We start from the raw sequence: 20,807 nt of genomic DNA on the forward strand, positions 1-20,807 counted from the left end.
CTAGCACACCAAACGCATGCTTTCAACAGATATAATTTCTCAGGAAGAGTCTTAAGTGAAGAACAAGAGACAATACAAGTGTATATGTGCAACTGTGTGTGTAGGGGTGGGGTGGGTGGGTGCGTATAATGTGTAATTATGACAGAAAAGGAAGGTAGTGTCCTCATAAAATATTGGAGTCTGCAAAAACAGAATAAATAGAACAGCTGTCTAAAGATTTCAGGGAGCTTAACAAACGTGTCATTATTACTCCTCTGGAGGCCCCTGAGTTTCCTGGTCTACACAAGTCAACGAATGGTTGTCGATGCCTTCCATGTACTGTACCAGGCACTTCTCTGGTTTCTGAGGATATAACAATATACAAGGTAGGCAAAATTCCTCCCTCTTAGAGCCTGCATTCAGGTGGAGAAGCGTGTCTAAACGCACAAAATGGTTGTGCGGATCTGACCTGATGACATAGAAAGAAAGCATTCGACCACTGCAAACACTCTATCAATGTCTGGTATTGTTGTAGTGAGATGCCAGAGGTAGGAATGAGGAATTGATTTGAGAATATCTAAAAAATGCCTGGCAGAACCCAGAGAAATGCTCTACTGTGGACAAATGTAAATTGTTTTTGTTTCTGTTGGGTTTTCCTCTGGGTTAAATTCCTGGAAAAAGTTTCCTAAAACTTTTGCACAGTGAAAGGGCTTATCTTAAATGCCTGCATTTGGCAATATGCGCTCTCTAGAGGTAACGGGAAATGTGAATCTAATGAGTATCATACTAGAATGATGTATTTTAGTCTGCAAATAGTCAACCCAGCTTGAATTAATCTATCTGTAAAATTACTTTTCTGAATCAAATGCTCTTCTAAAATCCAAATATGTGAAAGTCTAATTTGTTTTCCTTCATTTCCTAATTTTAGAATTCTGTCCAAGAGAATTAGCCAATTTCCCTGGACTCGTTTTCTCTTTTTAAATCCCCAGAGTAACTTATTTCTTAACTGGGATTGGTTGCATTAAGTCTGCATTTATTGAATCTTCCTATCAATTCTCAAGTTGGCTACTTGACAACCTTTAAGGGGTCAGCTGCTCTTACATGGGAAATTACTGCCTCCGTGAACTTACTAAGTAATATCCTAGTAGCTTGAAAGAGTTAAAGTAAGTTTCTAAAGCCGCATAATTTCCCAACAAGGACTAGCTTATGTGCTGAGAGACTGTGTTGAAAAATGAATAGTAATGAATTCATGACCAAATAACCATGCAGCAAAGACTAAAACCGGAGTATGATATATGGAGAGGCTGCAGCATACGAAGGCCAGAATGTAAGAGGAAAGATGTATTAACCAGGCCTGCAAACAAGACACGTCCATATAACTATGGCTTTCAGGACCTCCGCAAATGAGTAACTGAAGATGAGGAATCATGACTCCTACGTTGTTGGGTTTTTTTTTTAATTAATTTTTTTTCTCTTCTTTTTTGTAAATATAATTTATTGTCAAGTTGGCTAACATACACTGCTATCACATGCTTGCCTCTACAGGTCTGCCTCTAGTGTTGTTACTTGGGGTGACGATCCCACTGTTCTGCTAAACAAGCTAATGGGCAAAGCAGGTCAATTGTGCTCGTGTTTATGGTCTTAGTTTTAAAAGAAGAGAAGAAAAAGGAGCTTAAGGCTTTCTGTTTCGATTAAGTAGTCAGCAGATGAAACTATTTGCTAAACCTGGCTACCTGGTGTGAAATGCAAGGCTTATCAATTTGAAACGTGACGTAGGAATAGAAAAATGATTCTTAAAACTAGATCTCCCAGAACTTAGAACCCAAAGGAATGTTGTCTCTTTTCAGCACATTCTCGTTGGGAGGTCATATACTTACTCTAATTGTGTTGTTTTCGTCTAAACATTTGGAACTCCTCTCGTGGAATTGTCTTCAGAGCCTGCAGAGCATTTTTCTGACAGTTCCACTCTGTGCCAAGTCTTCATCCTTTGGGGTGGGGTGGGGGATGGGAGCCAGGGCAAGGGAGTGGATTTAATGATTTCTGGAAAGAGCAGAAAGTCATCCAGAGGCCAATCTGGTAAATGGCGTGAGTATAACCATTTGGGGTTAAAAAAAAAATGCTGTCTATAAAGTGCAGAGCCTAGCTCCATCGTTTGGCCTGTGAGCTGACTCTGGAGGCAGTCCTCAAAGAGACCTTTCCAAGCAGCTTTGGTCAGTGACTGGCATTCTTTGAAGAAATGTATAGGGTCTCCTGAAATGGCTCCTTTGCAATAGCACCTCACCCACTTTCTTCTAGAAAACGAAGAGTGCTTGTTTCACAAATTGGCATGGTCATGGGTAGGGAAGAGCCATCATTTACTAAGGATCTAGAATCAAGATAAAGACTCAGGTAAACATTTGTCAGTAACACGGGGGAAAGAAAAGAATTTGCTGTGAATGTGTTGGCTGTTCTTTTCTCTTGGACCTCAGTTAGGATTCGGCCCTACTCTGTGTGTTTACCACACACAGAGTCCATGTCAAATATGAGACCCTTTTCCATTTTCCAAGTCAGTCTGCCCCCTCCCTCCACCGAAAGTTTGAGAGGTATAGCAAAAAACACCAACCCTTTACTTATAATTACTTAATTTATTAATTTAGTCATGTATACTTTTAAACTCACTTTATGGACTTACAAAATTGATATAGGAATAGCATTTTCTATATATTTTATATTTCACATAAAGAAATATTACTATAGTCCTATTTTTGTCACTTTCACATTTCAGTTTATCCCAAGTAACAGCATCTAGCATCAGGATAGTTGTTTTCTCCTTCCTATCGTTGCATATTCTCAACATCCACTATGTGGCCACTTACTGTAATACTGTAAAAAGTGATATTTAAAAGGCTTGTTCACATTAACATCCACTCTTGCAAATGTGAGGCCATTCACCTAAGTGAAAGAATAATTAAATATGTATTGAAGTTCACCGATTTCACTTCTAAACATCTGAATCTTGCATTGATTGAGGGTGTTTGGAGATAATGTATCTTCCCTGAAAAGAACTGTGTTATTCAAAATAAAATAATGATACGAACACCCTATTGTAGGAGACTCTGAATATAAAATGGTTCCCTCTTCTCACAAGGAGTGATTTTGGGGGAAACCTTGCCTGGCATTTGAGTATACATACACACAGAGTTAATGATTTGTTTTCTGTTACCCACAGACATGACCACCTCTCTGAGTTGTCATTTCTATTGAAAGGGTTAAAACAGATTACAGGCAGAATTCAGAGTTCACAAGAGGAAATGTGATAGAATGACAGTATAACAGACAGCGAACAGAAGATGTTTGATTTTCTTTTGGCATATAGGAGAGGGGAAATACAGTGCGAGTGTTTGCCCCTAGAGATGGGAACATATGTACTGGATTACAAAGCAAATACCAAAAAGCTCTACATTTTTGCATTTGAAGAAATAATAGAAAGTAGCTGAAGGAGAGAGGAAGGGGAAAAGTCAACAAGAAGGGCAAGAGTCTGTTTAGTTAAATAATAATGCTGTTTATACCAAGGCATCATCGAGATTCTGGCTTTGGACTCTCAAGATTTGGGTTCTTGTAAACCATCCTGTTTTGATGCCAACTCCCATGTAAACTCTCACTATATTTGACGTTATGGCTGAAACTGATGTTCTAATCCTGGCCGTGCCTTGCAAGGTCACCGTTCTCATGTGTTCATAATGGTCCATGGTATTGACGCCTCTGCGGGGACAGCAGCGGTCCATCAAAACGAAAGTCTTCCCGCTGTTGGCTGCAGCTTGCTAGCGTTCACATGTGATTTGGGAGACCAAGAAATTAAGGCATTCTTCTGGAGGATGGGTGGAGAGCCCTGGTTTTAAATGCCTCTTCCTTTTCTACATTGCAGGGTCTCAAAATGATGGCCTTCAAGGTACAATGCACAGCTTGTTGGCTGGCTTACTACACCCTGATCCGTAATAATCTGCTTTGTAACTTCCTCTTACTGATCCCATAGGTGTTTTTCCTCCTAGTTTTGGACAATCACTGGCCTGATTTGGAAATTGCATTAAGTCCTTTAAAAAAGCTGATGTGATAGTCTTTTCTGTTTTCTGTATTTGCTGTTCCTTCTACAATGTCCCACTGCCCAGAAATATTGACAACCATATGGATTTAATCATAAATTCCTCTTGGACCCAGAAAAATGAGTTTAGATATATCTTCTCGAGGAAGCCGGGAGAGGCAAGAGAGGTAGTGGACAAAACTGGATGCAGCGTGAGTTGACCTGGCGTCTCATTTCTGTTCTCCCCCTTCTCTCTGGACTACGGGGAAATCACATCCCTCTGGTCACCTGGTCCCATAGTTATGAAACAAGCGTTGACTCAGTCACCTATCAGATTTTGTCAAGGTCTAATAATCCGTATCTCCAAATAACAGTGGTTGCCAGGTATGGGGCACTTGCTTGAAAGCAGACACCCTGCAGAGATGTGCATGGTTCAGCTGTTTCAATCTACTGCTTTGACCTCGCAGATAGGGACTGTTACTTACAGGTAAAGAAACTGAGGCTTAAAAAGTTAAGTGAGTGTCCTGGGGAAGACACCTTCTCTTTGACTGGATCCTAGCTAATGGGTTAATTCTTTTCTGAAGAAGCCAGACAGACAGTTCAGAACACCAAGTAACAGATCAGCCAGAAGGATTTTTCAACCCACCTTTTGGTTCTTTTCCTTTCTTTGCTTTGCCTTTCTTAGGCCTCCGGTGGGCAGAATTGAGTTATTAAAACTCTTCTCTTCATGACCCATTACCAACATCAGTCCAGGTGAGGCTGCTCTTACTATTTTCATATTTTCCCCCTCCATCTGAAGTATCCCTTCCTTCCTTCTATGTGCACTCGCTGTACTGTAGCTCTATTTTTGCAGTCCCCCTTCCCTGTGTTAAACTAGACATGTATATCCTTGAAAACGAATGTTATTATGCATCAGTGTTTTTGATTTTCATAACTGCCATCAAGATTCAATTCTCATCTTTTTTCATTCTTTCTTTACTCAACAGTTTGAGATTCGTCAATGTTGTTAGGTGAAAATCTTGTTCACTGTGTCTAATGGTTACATAGGATTCCATCATATTATACCACACTTTTCTTTATAGATTTCCCCTATCAATGGGTATTTAGGTTGGCTCCAACTCCTTGCTACCACAAACAATCTGGCATGAGCGCCCTCTAATATATCTTTGTCCACACTTAAAATGAGATTTTTTTTTTTGAATTATATATGCAAGAATAGGATTTATGGGTCATCGTGTGTACGCATCTTACTTTCAAGAAGCATTGCTGGTTGCTTTCTAGAAAGGCTGCATTGCTTTGTACTTCCTCCAGTGCTGTACGAGGACTACTGTTTTTCCACATGCTTACCAGCACTAGTTATCTTCTGGCTTTCTAATTTTTGCCAATCTCTGTGTGTTAAGTGGTATATCACTTTCACATTAATTTACATCAATTGGATTGCTAGTGAGGTAGTACATTCTTCATATAATTTGTAGCCACTTGGGGTTCCCTCCTATGATTTGACTATTTATATCTTTGCCCATGTTGTTTTGTTTTCTTTTGTTTTTCCTTACTGTGGTTCCTAACTTTGCTGGTGTTTATGGTTATGACTCTTTAATTTGCCTTATTTTCTCTTAGTGTGGGTTATTCTCCCCATTTTCTCTGCTTTGAACTTCATTTTTTAAAATTTTTTAGATGTTTATTTATTTTTGAGAGAGAGGGGAGAGCTAGTGGGGGAGGGACAGAGAGAGAGAGGGAGACACAGAATCTGAAGTAGCTCCAGGCTCTGAGTGGTCAGCACAGAGGCTGACACGGGGCTTGAACCCACGAACCGCAAGATCATGACTTGAGTCAAAGTCAGTCGCCTAACGGACCGAGCCGCCCAGGCGCCCCTAATTTCATTGTCAATATTGACTTAACTGAATTACAAGAGTTTCTTTCCACATCTTGACATTTAATTATGTGTGGGTTTTAGCTGTTGTCATTCTCCAAGTCTGTCACTTCTGTTAGCTTTATCAACAAAGGTTTTCTTCATTTCCTTCAATATGTCCTAATACCTGATTTATCTTCTTTTTGGTTTTGCCTTAACCCTTTGAAAATTCTTATTTTTCCATGTAAATTTTAGAATCTGTTTTTTTTATTTTAAAATTTTTTTCTGGGATTTTTATTGTAGTTGCATTGAATTTAGAGATTGATCAAGGGAGAATTAACTCTATGTGATGTTACAGCAAGCTGTTAATATACATGATATTTAATATTCCATTTATTTAGGTTTTCTGGTATATATGTGCTTTAATAGTTTAAATTTTATTCTCTATAAAGCTCTGTGTTTTCTTTGGTTGATGTCTATATGCTTTATAGTTTTTTGTTGCTACTATGAGTGGGATTTTATATTCTATTATATTTTCTGTGGATTATTGCTTGTTTATAGAAACACTGTTAATTTTGTGTGTGTGTGTATTGTGTGTGTGTGTGTGTGTGTGTATATGTGTATATATATATATATATATATATATATATATATATATATATATGAAATAAACTTGCTGAACTCCCTTTTAATTATAATTGTTTACTTTTCTTAGGTTTTCTAAGCATTTGATCATGGTATTACAATTGTAAATAGTAACAATTTGGTCTCCTTCCTTCCTGGTCTTACTTAATGCATTGACCAGGACTTCCTGAACTCTGTTAAAGAGTAGCGGTAACACCAAGGCATTCATGTCTTGTTCCTAACTTAAAAGGAAATTGCATCTAAAATTTTTTAATTAAATTTGATGATTGCAATAGATCATTAGTAGAAAGCCTTTATCAAGTTAAAGAAGTTCCCCTCTATTCCTCATTTTCTAAGAGTTTATTTTAAAAACTTAGATGTTGAATTTTATCCAGTGTTTTTACTTTTTTTCTTTTTAGATTTTATTTTATTTTTAATAATCTCTATACCCAACGTGGGGCTGAACTCACAACCCCAAGATCAAGAGTCACATGCTCTGGGAATGCAAACTAGTGCATTTGGAAAAGAGTATGGAAGTTTCTCAAAAAAATTAAAAATACAACTACCCTATGACCCAGCAATTATACTACTAGGTATTTATCCAAAGGATAAAAAAATGCTGATTCAAAGGGGCACATGAACCCCAATGTTTATAACAGCACTATTGACAATAGCCAAAGTATGGAAAGAGCCCAAATGCCCATTGACTAATGAATGGATAAAGAAGATGTAGTGTGTGTGTGTGTGTGTGTGTGTGTGTGTGTGTGTGTAATGGAATATTACTCAGTGATCAAAAAGAATGAAATCTTGCCATTTGCAACAATGTGGTTGAAACTGGAATGCATTATGCTAAACAAATCAAGTCAGTCAGAGAAATACAAATATCATATGATTTCACCCCTATGTGGAATTTAAGAAACAAAACAAATGAACATAGGAGAAGGGAAGGAAAAATAAGATAAAAACAGAGAGGGAGACAAACCATAAGACACTTAAATACAGAGAACAAGCTGAGGGTTGCTGGAGAGGAGGTGGGTGGGGGGGATGGGCTAAATGGGTGATGGGCATTAAAAAGAGCCCTTGCTGGGATGAACACTGGATGTTATATGTAAGTGATGAATCACTAAATTCTACTCCTGAAATCATTATTATGCTATATGTTAACTAACTTGGATTTAAATCAAAATATAAATTAATTAAAAAAAAAAGAGTCACATTCTCTACTGACTGAGCCAGCAAAGCACCCCGATCCAATGCTTTTTCTGCATTTGTTGAGCTGATCACGTGATGTTTCTCCTTTACGCAGTCAACGTGATGAATTATTTTAATAGTTTTACATTTTCTCTTCCTGAACCATTTTTCTTTAATGGGCCCTATTTGACCATACTTTATGTTTTAAATAAATTATTGAATTCTGATAGCTGGTATTTTAATTAGGATTTTTGTGCTCATGTTCATGAGTGAAACTGATCTATAGTTTGTCTTCTTGAACTGGACTTGGTGTCAAGACTAGACGAGCCTCACAAAATGAGTTTGACCCTTTCCCTTTGAGTCTTATTTGTGCAACAGCTTGCTGAAAACAGGGAGATTCACCACGAAACAGCCCTTCTCCCGGTTTCCCCATAGGAATAAAGGGCAACCCGTTATCAGAACAAAAGCACTGACTCTGATGTCTCTCTTTCTTTCACACTCATTCACTTTCTGAATAAATCATACTGCCTGCACCTTTACAATCCATCTCCAATCCAGCCATCTCTCCCCTCTACCACTTCCACTCTCGTCTATGTGAAATAACGATCACATCTGGATGGTGCGCAACCTTGTGTTTGGGACTCCTGTGTTTGCTTTCACCTCTTTATAGTTCATCTCATAGTAGCCAGCATCTATTTACAGCATCAGTCAGATCATGTGACCCTGTTAGCATCATCGCCTATCCATCCCATTGGTGAAGGAGGAGTTCCCACCTTGGGCCCCTGGTGTGGCTAATGGCTCCAACACAGGATACCCAACACTGGACAGATGAGACTGACAACAGTTTATTAGTCACTGCACACTCACAGTCTGGGGAAGCACGCTGCCTGGCATGCATGGCCTGCCTGGTGGTTGTACCAGAAACAGAGTGAACAACCACAGGTGGTGGGAGGCAAGCTTTGTAGTATCAAGGCTGTGATGCCCCTGATTCCCACAGGAGGATGTGATTGGTTGAATAATTTACGGATAAGCAAGAACTGCACCTTGTCCATGATGAGCCAGTTGTTTGGCTAGGGCATCTATTCCGCAGAAGCAGGACGGGGAGGGGAGCTCATGGATGGCCATTTCAGGCCTCCCTAGTATCCCCCAGCTGTCAATGGAAGACATAACATTGGACTTTATTTTTAGGCGTGACACCACAAGCTTCCTTGTCAAAACTTTACAATGGCACCTACAAGGCCCTCCGTGGTCTGACATCTGGCTACCTCTCTGGCCTTATTTCCTACCCTTTCCCTTCCTTTGTGTGCTCTATTCAAGCCACACTGACTTGCCTGTTCTTACTCAAACCCATCAAACGTGTTTTCACCTCAGGCCTTAGTCCCTTGCTTTTCATCCACTTGAACATTCTTCCCCCAAATGTCTTCATGACTTTTTTTTTTCCATTTTCTTTGGATCTCTACTCACTTTCTCAGTGTAGAATAAAAAGCATTATTTTGCATGCTTCCATGCTTTATATAAATGCTACTATATTTTGCTTTTCTTCTTCATTCTTAACATTTTGAAATTCATCCAGGTTGCTACATTTATCTATGTATCATTCATTTTATCTACTGTATTTATTCCATTTGGCAAGGCCAGCAGCATTGATTCATCTTATCTCCTATGGATGGATGTTTAAGTTGCTTCCAGGTTTTTCTCTATCACAGACGATGCTTCAGTGACTAGCCTTGTCAGGTCTCCTTGTGAACCCGGATGAGATTTTTCTTTAGGGGATGTATGAAAATACAGAATTGTTGATCAAAGGGTACCAGGAACTTGTTGGGAGTTGGTCTCAGAAGTGGAGCTGGGAGAGTCATATGCAGTCTTCCTCTGGTTAAAAGTGTAGAAACTACTAGAAGAGCTGAAAGCCCTGAGACCTAGAAAAGACGCTGACTTAAGTAAGTGCTGACAGTTGTCCCCCGGTTCACAGAGGAGCTTCTACTGTCTGTGAGATGAGTCATTGCTCTTGGATACTGTCACTAAGGGCCACCCTCCGTGAAGCATCTGTTACCGCTGACTGAACTGTGGCAAGATGCTCCCGTTGGCAGGAGTGACTACTATGGCAAATTGTTAGGCTGGGGGTTCTTAACTCTTAGAGATGTTGGACTTTCTCTCTCAGCCTTAGTGAGTCACTCTTTACCTACAGAGAAGAATAGAGAGAATTGGTCTTTGTCAATAATCGTTACCAAATTGAGAGAATAACAGTTTCCCATGGGAATCCTTGGTAAGCATCAGATGCCTAGAAACTATGGAAAGAAACTCAAAACATCTTCAGAGCTCTTGAATTAGAGCCCAACTTTCAGATTTCTGATGGAGGGTGTGGCCCAGGAAAAAATGGCTTTATTGGCATGTGCATCTATTTACTTTCTCTCTCCTCTAGTCCTTATTATTATTATTTTTTATTCTCTCCCTTCCTCTCCCCCTTATCCTCTTTCTCTTTCTCATTTTCTTGGTCTCTTGTATATGTGTAATATTTGTTAGTAGTATTTTAAGACCCTACTTAGCCTCTGTGGTGTTCATGTTTTGACACCCGAGAACAGAGGAAATGTTTAATACAATGAGTAACAGTAAAGGGTTCAGAAGAAAACTGTGAATACTGAGGAGCCCCACCCTGGAACTTGTTCTTTGGCCTGACCATATGAGCCAGTCCTTGGTGTGGCTCTCTTGGGTGCATTATAGGAGTCATGCTTCCCCTCCAAGATGTCATCATGAAGACCCCTGGGTCCGAAGAACCTCAGAGGACTGGGAAGATGGCTATGATGGCCTATTTTTTTCAACTTTACTTATTTTTGAGAGAGAGCAAGTGAGTGAGAGAGAGAATCCCAAGCAAGCTCTGAACTGCCAGCACAGAGCCCAATGTGGGGCTCAAACCCATGAACCACGAGATCATGACCCCAGCAGAAATCAAGAGTTGGACACCAGCCAGGACTGGACTGAGCCAGCCAGGTGCCCCTATAACGGCCTACTTTTGATCCCAGAAACAGAGGTGAGTTGGTTGTTTTTTTTATATGCAACACCATGATGCATGGACACCCAGTTCCCTCAGAAACAAGAGCCAAAGGCAAGACAGAGTGAAGGCTAAAACATTCGATTGAAAGTCAGGAGATTTGAGTCCTAATTCTGACTCTGCCACTATCTAGTTGGTGACCTTTGGCCAATTACCTAACCCTCTGGGCTTAGTTACCTTATTTAAAACATGAGGGTTTGGAGGTAGATGATGTGTGATTTTTATCAAAATTTCCTAAGCACTCAAATTTTTTAAGCACCTGTTCAGAGGATACAATCTACTTCTAAGCAACTACCACATACAATCTAAAGTGCATTTTAGTTCTAAAATGTCTTGAAATTGGAAAGGATTTCTTTTTTCTATGTCCAGGTTCACTTGAGTTGTGATCATTTCAGATCCTGAGTGGTTTTACAGATGCCATGTTCCTAAGGGGGTCACATGATTTCTCAGCCCAAATTTACGCCTGGGCAGATTGGAGGATCTCTACTGTTTTCTCATTATGCAATTACCTTCTGGGGGACACAGTCTTCTTGAAGTTATATCAGTTCTGTCTTACCATGATCACTCTATTTCTCAGTCCTTTTATCTATGACTCAGGGGGAGTGGGTCCCAGACCCACCATATTGCACCTATTTGGGAACATATAATCTACTTCCAAGCTTAACAGTGGGAAGCATTGTTTCAATTAAATATTTCCCAACAGTAAGGACTTAAGTCTACTTCTATGGCTTCCCAAGAGGCATTTTCCATGAAACTGAAAGGAACATTCTTTTAAAGAGATTGGCAAAGGCGGGCATCTCTTATTAACCATTGTGAGAACAACTTGCTTCTTGAATATGGCTGTCATATTTTTGCCCAAAGCACCAAATTCTATTACTTTCCTACCCAAAAATTGTCATCAGCCCTATTGCCTATAGAATTCAAGCTTGTTTACTTACTTTTTTTTAATGTTTATTTACTTATTTATTTTGAGAGAGACAAAGCACAAGCAGGGGAGGGGCAGAGAGAGGAAGAGAGAGAATCCCAAGCAGGCTTTGCACTGTCAGTGCAGAGCCTGACGCAGGGCTTGAACTCACGAACCTCAAGACGAACCTCAAGATCATGACCTGAGCCACAACCAAGAGTCTGAGGCTCAACTAACTGAGCCACCGGGGCACCCCAACTTACTTTTTTTTTTTAAGGAAGACTTCTGTTCTGTGGCCCCATATTACCTCTCTGTCATTATTTCCCATTGTTTCAGCCTGCCCTACCCACCTCCTCTAGTCTCAAGCTTGTTTGCATCCCCAGGGAATGAGGAGAGGGAAAAACTTGATTGACTAGCTACTATGTGCTAATAACTGTCATGGGTATTTTCCCATTTGTTGTTTGATTTCATAGCTGAAGAAATTAAGGATCAAAGAGTTTGTATACATTGCCCAACTCAAAAATAGAAAAGCTGGAGTTGTTCCCAAGGGCTATTTGACTTTGAGTCCATAGTTATTTTGCCTAACACCTGCCTCTCATCCAGGGGTCCCACATCCCAACCTGCTAATCAGGAGAGTTGTTGTGGGAATTGTTCCTGACAGACCTCCCAGTATCTGCTCCTCTGGCCCTTCTAGTCACTTGTGTAAATACCTAAATCCCTGAATTACTTTCTTTTAGCCTATGTAACTAGAGAGACCAAATCCTGACTAATACAACCTATTATCAGGGAATATTTTTTTTATATAAATATTAGTATCAAATTATTTTAGAGCTTAAACTTATTTTATTTACTGTTATTTTTTTAAGTAGGCTTCATGCCCAGCACAGAACCAAATGCAGGGCTTGAACTCATGACCCGGAGATCAAGACCTCAGCCAAAATCAAGAATTGGATGCTTAACCGACTGAGCCACCTGGGTGCCCCTTTACAAAACATTTTAAAGTAATCAAACCCAATGCTGGGCTTGAACCTATAACCCCAAGATCAAGAATCCCACACTCTACCGACTGAGTCAGCCAGGCACCCTAAGAGCTTAAACTTCTTTTAACTTTGCCTCTTTGTTTTACTGATGAGGAAACTGAAGCCCAGAGAGGTAAAGAGAATTATCCAAAATCATATAGTTAGTGACAAAGTTAAAACGGTGTCTTTGCCCCAGAACAAGGGACCTAATGGCAGACTGACAGAAGTATTTTAGAATTTTAGAGGTTTTTAACCTGAATCCCAATCTTGAACAACACTCACTAACTCTATCTCTGTAGAGAAATCACTTCATTGCTTTGTTTCTCAGTTTGTAAAACAGGAATGATCATAACCTTTTACCCCATTATGGTGAATATTGGAGATTTCACATGTAAAATGCCTAGTACAGTATCTGTCTCATTATGTATGCTCAACAAATGGTTAAGTGCGTTATTCTCTATTGTCCAGAATCAGCAAGGCCAAACTTCTGCACATTGAGGACCAACTGGAAAATGTCCAACAAAGACAAGCACCTTTCACTGTTCCTCCCACCTAAACTCCAGAATATTCAACAAACACTCTGAAAGCAAATGGACCAAGACTAATGAACTCCAAATCTGATCGCAACAATTCATTTAGTATTGCACACGGCAAAGAGTAAAAGAGTTTCTAATTAAATAAAGAGTCATGAGTTTTGCTCCATAGCACATCTAGTGCAAAGTTCAGGAGGGCATAAAAACATTACATTTTTCTTTCTTTTTTTTTTAAATTAAAAAAAAATTTTTTTAAATTTATTTTTGAGAGAGAGCAAGAAAGTGCACAAGCAGGGGAGGGGCAAGAGAGAGGGAAACACAGAACCCGAAGCAGGCTCCAGGCTCTGAGCTGTCAGCACAGAGCCCAGTGCAGGACGTGGCTCAAATTTGCAAAGCGCGAGATCATGACCTGAGCTGAAGCTGGCTGCCCAACTAACTGAGCCACCCAGGTGCCCCACATTTTTCTTCTTCTTCCTGAAGAAAAGTTCAGCTTACTGTTATACTTTGAAGCCATGTCATTTTTTCCTCAATTCCTTTTTTTGTAGGAGGAAAGGTGGGGTAATAAAAATCTGTTTTTCAAATACACATGGGATAGTGATAACAGTATTATTTGTATTTTCAGTGGATATTGAGAGGCATGCAAAAGGCATTGTGAAATTTATAATCACATCACATTTTTTCATCTCTAAATGTCAGGGAGGTTGAAGAGTTCTAGAATGTCAAAGGTTCTAAGTCATGCAGAGCTCACACGCTTAGGATGCAGACACTCACCTGCTGCTATGCTCTCCCTGCGCATTGATTGACTTCGCTTATAGACGGTATCTGTGCAGGAAGATATGCATGTGAGCGGCAGGGCATCCAAAAGAGGCATCTCTCTTGAAGGTGACTGGTTGATGTGCACGGCAGGGAATGGGTGAACACGGCTGGAAATCTCGACTGAAAGTCTGATGTCTTTTGCTCCAGTGTTTATAATGTTGTATAGTACTTGGGTCTCAACAGAAAACAGAGTACATTAAGGGCAATATTTGAAGAGCATGAAAAAGGGAACTACTTGTAGAGGTGTGGAGAGGGGGTCAGAAGGGACAGTGAGGCACCAAGGGGCTGAAACAGTGAGTGGCATCACCACCCCTAGGCTTGAAGGGGCAAGACAGAAGGCGGAGTTACTGGGACCTAGTAAGAGCTATAAGGTGGGAGAGGAACTGTTTGATAGGAGGAATTTGACCGTCAGTGGTTTGACCCTTAATGTACTCTGTTTTCTGTTGAGACCCCAAGTACTATACTATCAGGAGTTAGGGAAGTCAAAAATGCCCTGACCTCACTCTCTCCCACCCTCTGATCTCCTACCAGTGCCCTCCAATGACTAAACCCAAGAGAAGAAGCCCACTGATGCAAACCTTACAGGCCAACCTCCGTGGGATGTCGGGGAGTGGAGATGGCTAGAAATGGGTTTGGAGGTGCCATTGGAAGAGAATTCTGCGCGGCCAGTCTGTGAGTGCAGAGAAAAACACAAAAACATTTTTTCTTTCGTTTTTTTCTGCACTGCAATGGCTCTATGATTAATTCACCCTTACTGATGAAAAAAGTATCTACTATATCCCTTTCCCAGATCGTATTCGATATGGCAGTTGGAAGGTTAAATTCAATGCTCTGAAAGAGCCAAATGCTCTCAAATGGGAGGATGTTTCACTTTTAAGCCAAAGTAAGATCCCTAAGGCTTGATATATTCGATAGTCTTCTGAATACGTCAGAAATTTAAGGGGCCCATTAAGTCGCACTCCTGTTCCTTGCTCAACATAGACATAAGAATGGGGCGGATCAAGATTTTTAAGTCACCTTTAGTATTGATAAGGCCTATATTAGAAGCAAACTTTGGTAGCAAGGCCAAATGGGTTCCCAAAGAGTGCTGCAGAATATAATTCCCCCACCCAGTCATAGGCAAGGCAGGAAACTTCAGGTCTTGCCCACAGAGGCAAAGTCTTTACTGCTGAACTCTTGAGCAGGTGAAAATACGTGCTTCATGCATATGGACAGATCCCAGATGAGGAGACATGAGGGCTGAGGTGCCTTCCTTAGCTGCTTCTCCCCAGTTCAGAGGATAAATCTGTCCTCATCCCAGGCTGGGAAGAGTTCCAACAACACTTAAAACATATGCAAACAGACAAACCAAAACAACAACAACAACAGACAAACCAGACTGAGCCCTGGTGCATCCACCCATTATCCCCTTTTGGATGGCAGGACCCATGGTGGGAGCCATCTGTGGGAAAAGGGGATCCAGTTGTCTCTCAAGGAATGCATTGGTGCCCAAACCCAACTTCTGGGACTGGGAGCCCTCGTTGGAGCTGTTGACACTGATCTGCACAGCTTCTTGCGGGAGACCAGGTCCGCGTCTCCCTGCTCCCCCCAGAGCCTCTGTACCCCTACGCTGTGGGGAGAACGCAGGAGGACCGGGCTCCATCCTCGCTCTGTCCTCCAGGTGGCAGAAGCACTATCCGGACTGTCTGGTGCCTGGGGCAGCCTCAGGCCAAGCCAAAGATAACATTGTGTCCGTGCACAGGAACACACTGTGCTTTTTTAGGTTCCCAGGAAACCAAATCGCGGTGAAGGTCAACAGTGTTCTTAGACCACGGGTAGCTCACATTTCGGGTTAAGAAGAACAAATATGAGGCCCCAGGACTTCCTGCCATCAAGGGCTCAAGAGCCCCCTCTTAGGTCCCCTCTGATCCTCTGCTAACCAGGTACTTTCAAGCCCTGTTTACTCAGCGCAGACCTCCTTGAACACCATAACTGAAGCACTCAGTGTAGAAAGCTGCTCCAGTGGATCTGGAGAGAGAATTAAGGAGTTGCAAAGAGCTTCCTGCCCTGACCCCATTGGCTCTCTTCCTTGGGGTATCCTCCCTCCCCACCAGGCCCATCCTAGGATAGTGGGACAGAATGCAACCCTCTCACCCCACGGTCAGCAACTGGAGCCACATGTATGCCATTGCCTCCTTGATATTTCTTCCCAGGTGTCTCACAGGCACACATCCCACCTGCATCCCAAGCCTCTTCCCCGTCTATGTAAAGGCAGACCCGCCCAGCCAGATGTGCAAGCCGGAAAGGAGTCACTCCTGCTAGCTCAGCCTACATCTGAGTCATTGCCAACCCATTTCCATGCTGCCCCCTAATTATCTCTTGAGCCCCCGCTACCATCCTGCTTAGCGCCACCACCATCTCTTGTCCTACGCTTGTGCCTGCATTCCCTCCCACCCTGTCTCCGGGTCAGATCTGCACTGCGGTTGGAATGGTTTCTTCAGAATGCAAAACTTGTCATGTCACTTCTCCCCTTTAACGTCTTCTGATAGCCTCCTCTTGCTCCTGGGACAGAAATCAAGACTCTAAAGGGGCTCCCTAGACCTTAATCTTGCCCTTGCTGCATCTCTGGCCTCTTGTCCGGCTCTGGTCGGCTTGGCCTCCCTCTGTATTCCAGTCTCCCAGACACCATTTCCCACCACCACCAAAGGGCTTCTCCAGCGTCTCCTGTGGAAGTCCTGTTCTTCCCCTCGGCTATGTGTCTCGCAGGCAGGGTGATGCCACTAGGGTGGGCTTTGGTGCCCAAAGGACTTACCTCTGGAATTGCTCCACGAAGACCCCGCTGACTTTCCCAGAGACATTTCATGGACTTAACTACTTTAACTACTTTAGGAAGTCTCCTCTCCCAAACTGCCAAGGCCACCTCCCTTTGGGGGAATTTGATGGAGCTAAGGAGGGTTCTCCTGGTTCTTACCCTGCTTGGGGAAGAGTGCAGACTGAGGTCCATAATGTGAACCAGAAACTCTTGGCTTTCTCTCACTCTGTCTCTGCCCTTCTCTCTTTTTCTCCCTCTCTTTTCTTTTCTTTTCTTTTCTTTTCTTTTCTTTTCTTTTCTTCTTTCCTTATTTTTTTTTTTAAACTCTTCAACCAATCCCACTGCTAAGGCATTTTTTCCTGTCAGGGGAAATGCAAACCAAACCCCCTGCTTAGGAGCTGGCTGTGAAAAACCAGGTCGGCATGACCGAGTGGTCCCTGGGCCAGCACGCCAAGCCCACAGAACTGAGGGGACTTGGTCTGATGCACACTATTTTGTAGAAAGGTATCTGTTTGTGCCTTTCAGAGTACATAGGTCTCCCATAGTGTGTGTGTATCCATAGCATGTGTTTGCATATGTAATGTGTGTATGCACATGCACACATGTGTATGTGTGTGTGTGTGTGTGTGTGTGTGTGTGTTGGGGATCTGGGTAGGGACTCGCCCTGTCTCCACAGACAGCCTTTCTCCCTTCCCCAGCTGCCGAGGTCTCTGTAAGAAATCCTGGGTAGTTAGTGACCATCTTTCCTGGGGTGGCCATGGGAACGCACCTTGTGGACCTCCAACTACGGGGAGCAAAATTGACCCTCACTGCTGTGACCTGAGGTCTGGCTCCTGTTTGCCCTGAGGTCGTTCTTCAGGTTAGTCCTAGCCAACAACTGTAGACAGCAGGGAAACCAAGGCAGGCCTGTGCCTGGGTGACACAGGACTCCTCTGATAGCTGATTTTCACTCAAGGCCCCCCTGAGCACCTGGCTGAAACTTTGAAGACTGCAGGGCAATCTAGGAGTGTCCATCCAAGCCACTTGCCCCCTTTGCTCTATTTGGGTCAAACTTGCATTGCCACTCTCAGCTATGCCAACACCCTATACACAGTGTCTCACAGTCATCTCCCTTTTTGCATCCTGGCATGTTTTATCCCACTTTAGCATCTGCTTCTTGGATAATCCAGAGTAACACATCCTTTTACCCATCTCCTCTGGAAGAGCAGCCCATTGAGTTACAGCAAATTCTTCCGCTGTGTTTCTGTAGGCTGTCTAGACCTTGAAACAAGAAAGGCTGAAAAACGCTAAAAACGACTTATAAAGAGTGCATAGACATTTAGGTGGGCCACATATGCTGCATTTTTTATGTAAACTAGACAATGGCATGTTTCTAAAAATGCTCTTGGAAAGGAGTGAAACAGCTCAGTGTGCTGGGGTCCATAGGCAGTCCTTAGTCCCCCTGACTTTCTTCTTGACTTTGAGAAGCCTTTATATAGTGACAAATCCATCAGTGACTGCAGCAAGGTCAAAGTTTTGGGCATGGAGAGCAGGGCCACCTTAGCATTTAATTCCAGGCTCTGAATACTCTTGGTCTTGTGGATAGAGACAGAAGCCAAAAGGGAAGGCTGCATATTCCAAATGGAAGGGAGGAAACCAGTGAGGGAGCGAACAAAGCATCTCTTCTGAAGTGGGGTTGCCAAGGCTGTGGGAGAGGAGGATAAAGTCAATGACTCCACCAACCACTGATAGGATGGTATCATAGACATGTGTCTGATGTTTCTTGTCATTTTGTGTTCCTACATGTTCATATAAATGAAGTGCCTTTAACCTGGGAAGTGACTGATCTGTGATTCTAACCAGAAAGTATTTATCGTTAAAAGTAACCACAGCATTTGGGGCGCCTGGGTGGCGCAGTCGGTTAAGCGTCCGACTTCAGCCAGGTCACGATCTCACGGTCCGTGAGTTCGAGCCCCGCATCGGGCTCTGGGCTGATGGCTCCAAGCCTGGAGCCTGTTTCTGATTCTGTGTCTCCCTCTCTCTCTGCCCCTCCCCCGTTCATGCTCTGTCTCTCTCTGTCCCAAAAAATAAATAAACGTTGAAAAAAAATTTTTTTTTTAAAGTAACCACAGCATTTAGTGAATACTTATACATTGCCGCACATTATGTCAAGCGCTTCACACACAGTCATTGAACTTTCAATTTATAGAAGAGGAAATGAGTGGTGGGGTAGATTACACTAAAGATGCAAGTGTGTCCCCTCAGATTTTTTTCAAAACAGATTTATTTTCAATGATCGAATCGACAATTGGATCAACTAATCAAGGGTTCTGAGAAGCGAACCACCCGGGACACTTCTGCAGCAGGTAGAGTTTAAAAAGCTGCCCTGCGTTACACAGCTAGTAATGACAGAAGCAAGATTCATATGCAAAATCGTTAAACTCCGAAGATTTCTGTCCCTTGGAACAATAACAGTGAGCACGTAATGCTAGAGTTTAATGCTTGAGAAACTAATGACAACAGACTACATGGTTAAAGAGTAATTCTATATGAGAAATTACTGTGGATTTGAACCCGAGTTCTAGTTCAGTGGTCCAACGACCTTGACAAACAGCTTTCTCTGGGGAGAAAAAAAACCTATCTTCTTAAAAGTACGAAAGGACAACGATATTGAAAAAGCACCGCCTTCTGTCAAAAGCAATAGGAGGACTAACAAAGAAAATGAGGTGACTCTTATCAATATGGCACACAATGTCACTGTCTCAATCAAGCGGATACCCCTCCAGCATTCCCATGGGTGTAGGAAACATATCATCATGGCTGGGTTTGTTCTCCTTGCTTCCTTACGGCCATAGAAATTCCAAGTTGCAGACTGAACTAACTTGGAAAAAAAAATCCTTACTTCTTTGAAAATTATTCACTCTTTTCCGCCTGTTTTCTCCCTGAGAAATATTTTTGAACAGTGTTTGCTCCCCCCTATTTATAGCTTTCCAGTTTTGGCAGGTATGGGAGAGTTTATAAGTGGTTTGTTTTCTTTGCTGTATCCAGTGTTGATTCAAGTCGCTTTAGCCACTGGAACAATTGGAAGCACTTTCAAGGAAGGTTGAAATCTGTTGATGACTGATAACATTGTGAAATCTAGATCATCTCAATCAAGATTTCTTTGGGGGGTTCAGGTCAGCTAGAAAATCTTAGGAGTGCCATGATTTGAATAATTATCTTTACTTCTTTGTCAGTGATTGTTTTGGAGGAAGTTTTCCCCTTGACATAGGTAGGAGGAGTGTCTCCTGAACAGTTTCTCAGTTGTTGGTAACTCTGGGTTGGACTCTTAGTTTAAGGGCTAGATAAGAATGCATGTGGCAGGCACTCCATATCTGAGCTCTGGCCTGTGAGGGACCTTCCTTAGGAACCTATGTCTAACATTTGGGTTTTAACCAAGTTTCACATGCTGACCAGAAGCAAACATTAGTGGTTCTTTTGTTTAGGAGAGATGCCTGGAATTTCTGGGTTTTGTTTCATAAATGATTGAACTAAATAAATACATTTGAAAGCCAGTAGAATTATAGGCATCTTCCCCTCCCATCTCGCATGTTTTTATGGGTGGTATGGTTGTATTTTGTTTTTTTTTTTTTCTGGATTTTTCCACCCTTTGCCTCCCTATAATTTGTGGGCCTTAAGAAAAGTCATGGTTGGCCCTGTAAATGAACAGGGAGAGCTTATTTGGGGTCATCTCACTTATTCTTGTCGCCTGGTCCTTGTCTGCGGTGCTATAGGGAGGGGGGCACAAGTAATAAAGAACCTCAGCACAGAGAGATGGATTTCTAACTCCAAAAACACCAGAAAAAAACTGCAGTGTTTCTGAGATTCAGTCACTCTGGGAAAGTCAGCCTCACTGGGGACAGGAGCACAATGACGTGGTTGCCTGCTTGTCATCTGATCCAGGAGAAGTTTGGATAGGATAGAAACATCATAGCTCACAAAGACTCTTTTGAGAATATGAGGCCTTTGAATAGCTCTTC

At 42.0% G+C, this 20,807-nt stretch overlaps 1 long non-coding RNA gene across 1 annotated transcript in view; it reads left to right on the forward strand.

The window, feature by feature from the left end:
* LOC111556514 overlaps positions 1–13,493 on the forward strand; it is a 77,295-nt gene extending 63,802 nt beyond the window's left edge. Inside the window, exon 5 of the long non-coding RNA XR_006585729.1 lies at positions 13,138–13,493. This is a non-coding gene — a long non-coding RNA (uncharacterized LOC111556514). The remainder of the gene's footprint in view (positions 1–13,137) is intronic.
* Positions 13,494–20,807: the final 7,314 nt, after the last annotated feature.

The sequence above is a fragment of the Felis catus genome, chromosome A1 (genome assembly GCF_018350175.1).
Source record: "Felis catus isolate Fca126 chromosome A1, F.catus_Fca126_mat1.0, whole genome shotgun sequence".
NCBI classification, from domain to species: Eukaryota; Metazoa; Chordata; class Mammalia; order Carnivora; family Felidae; genus Felis; species Felis catus.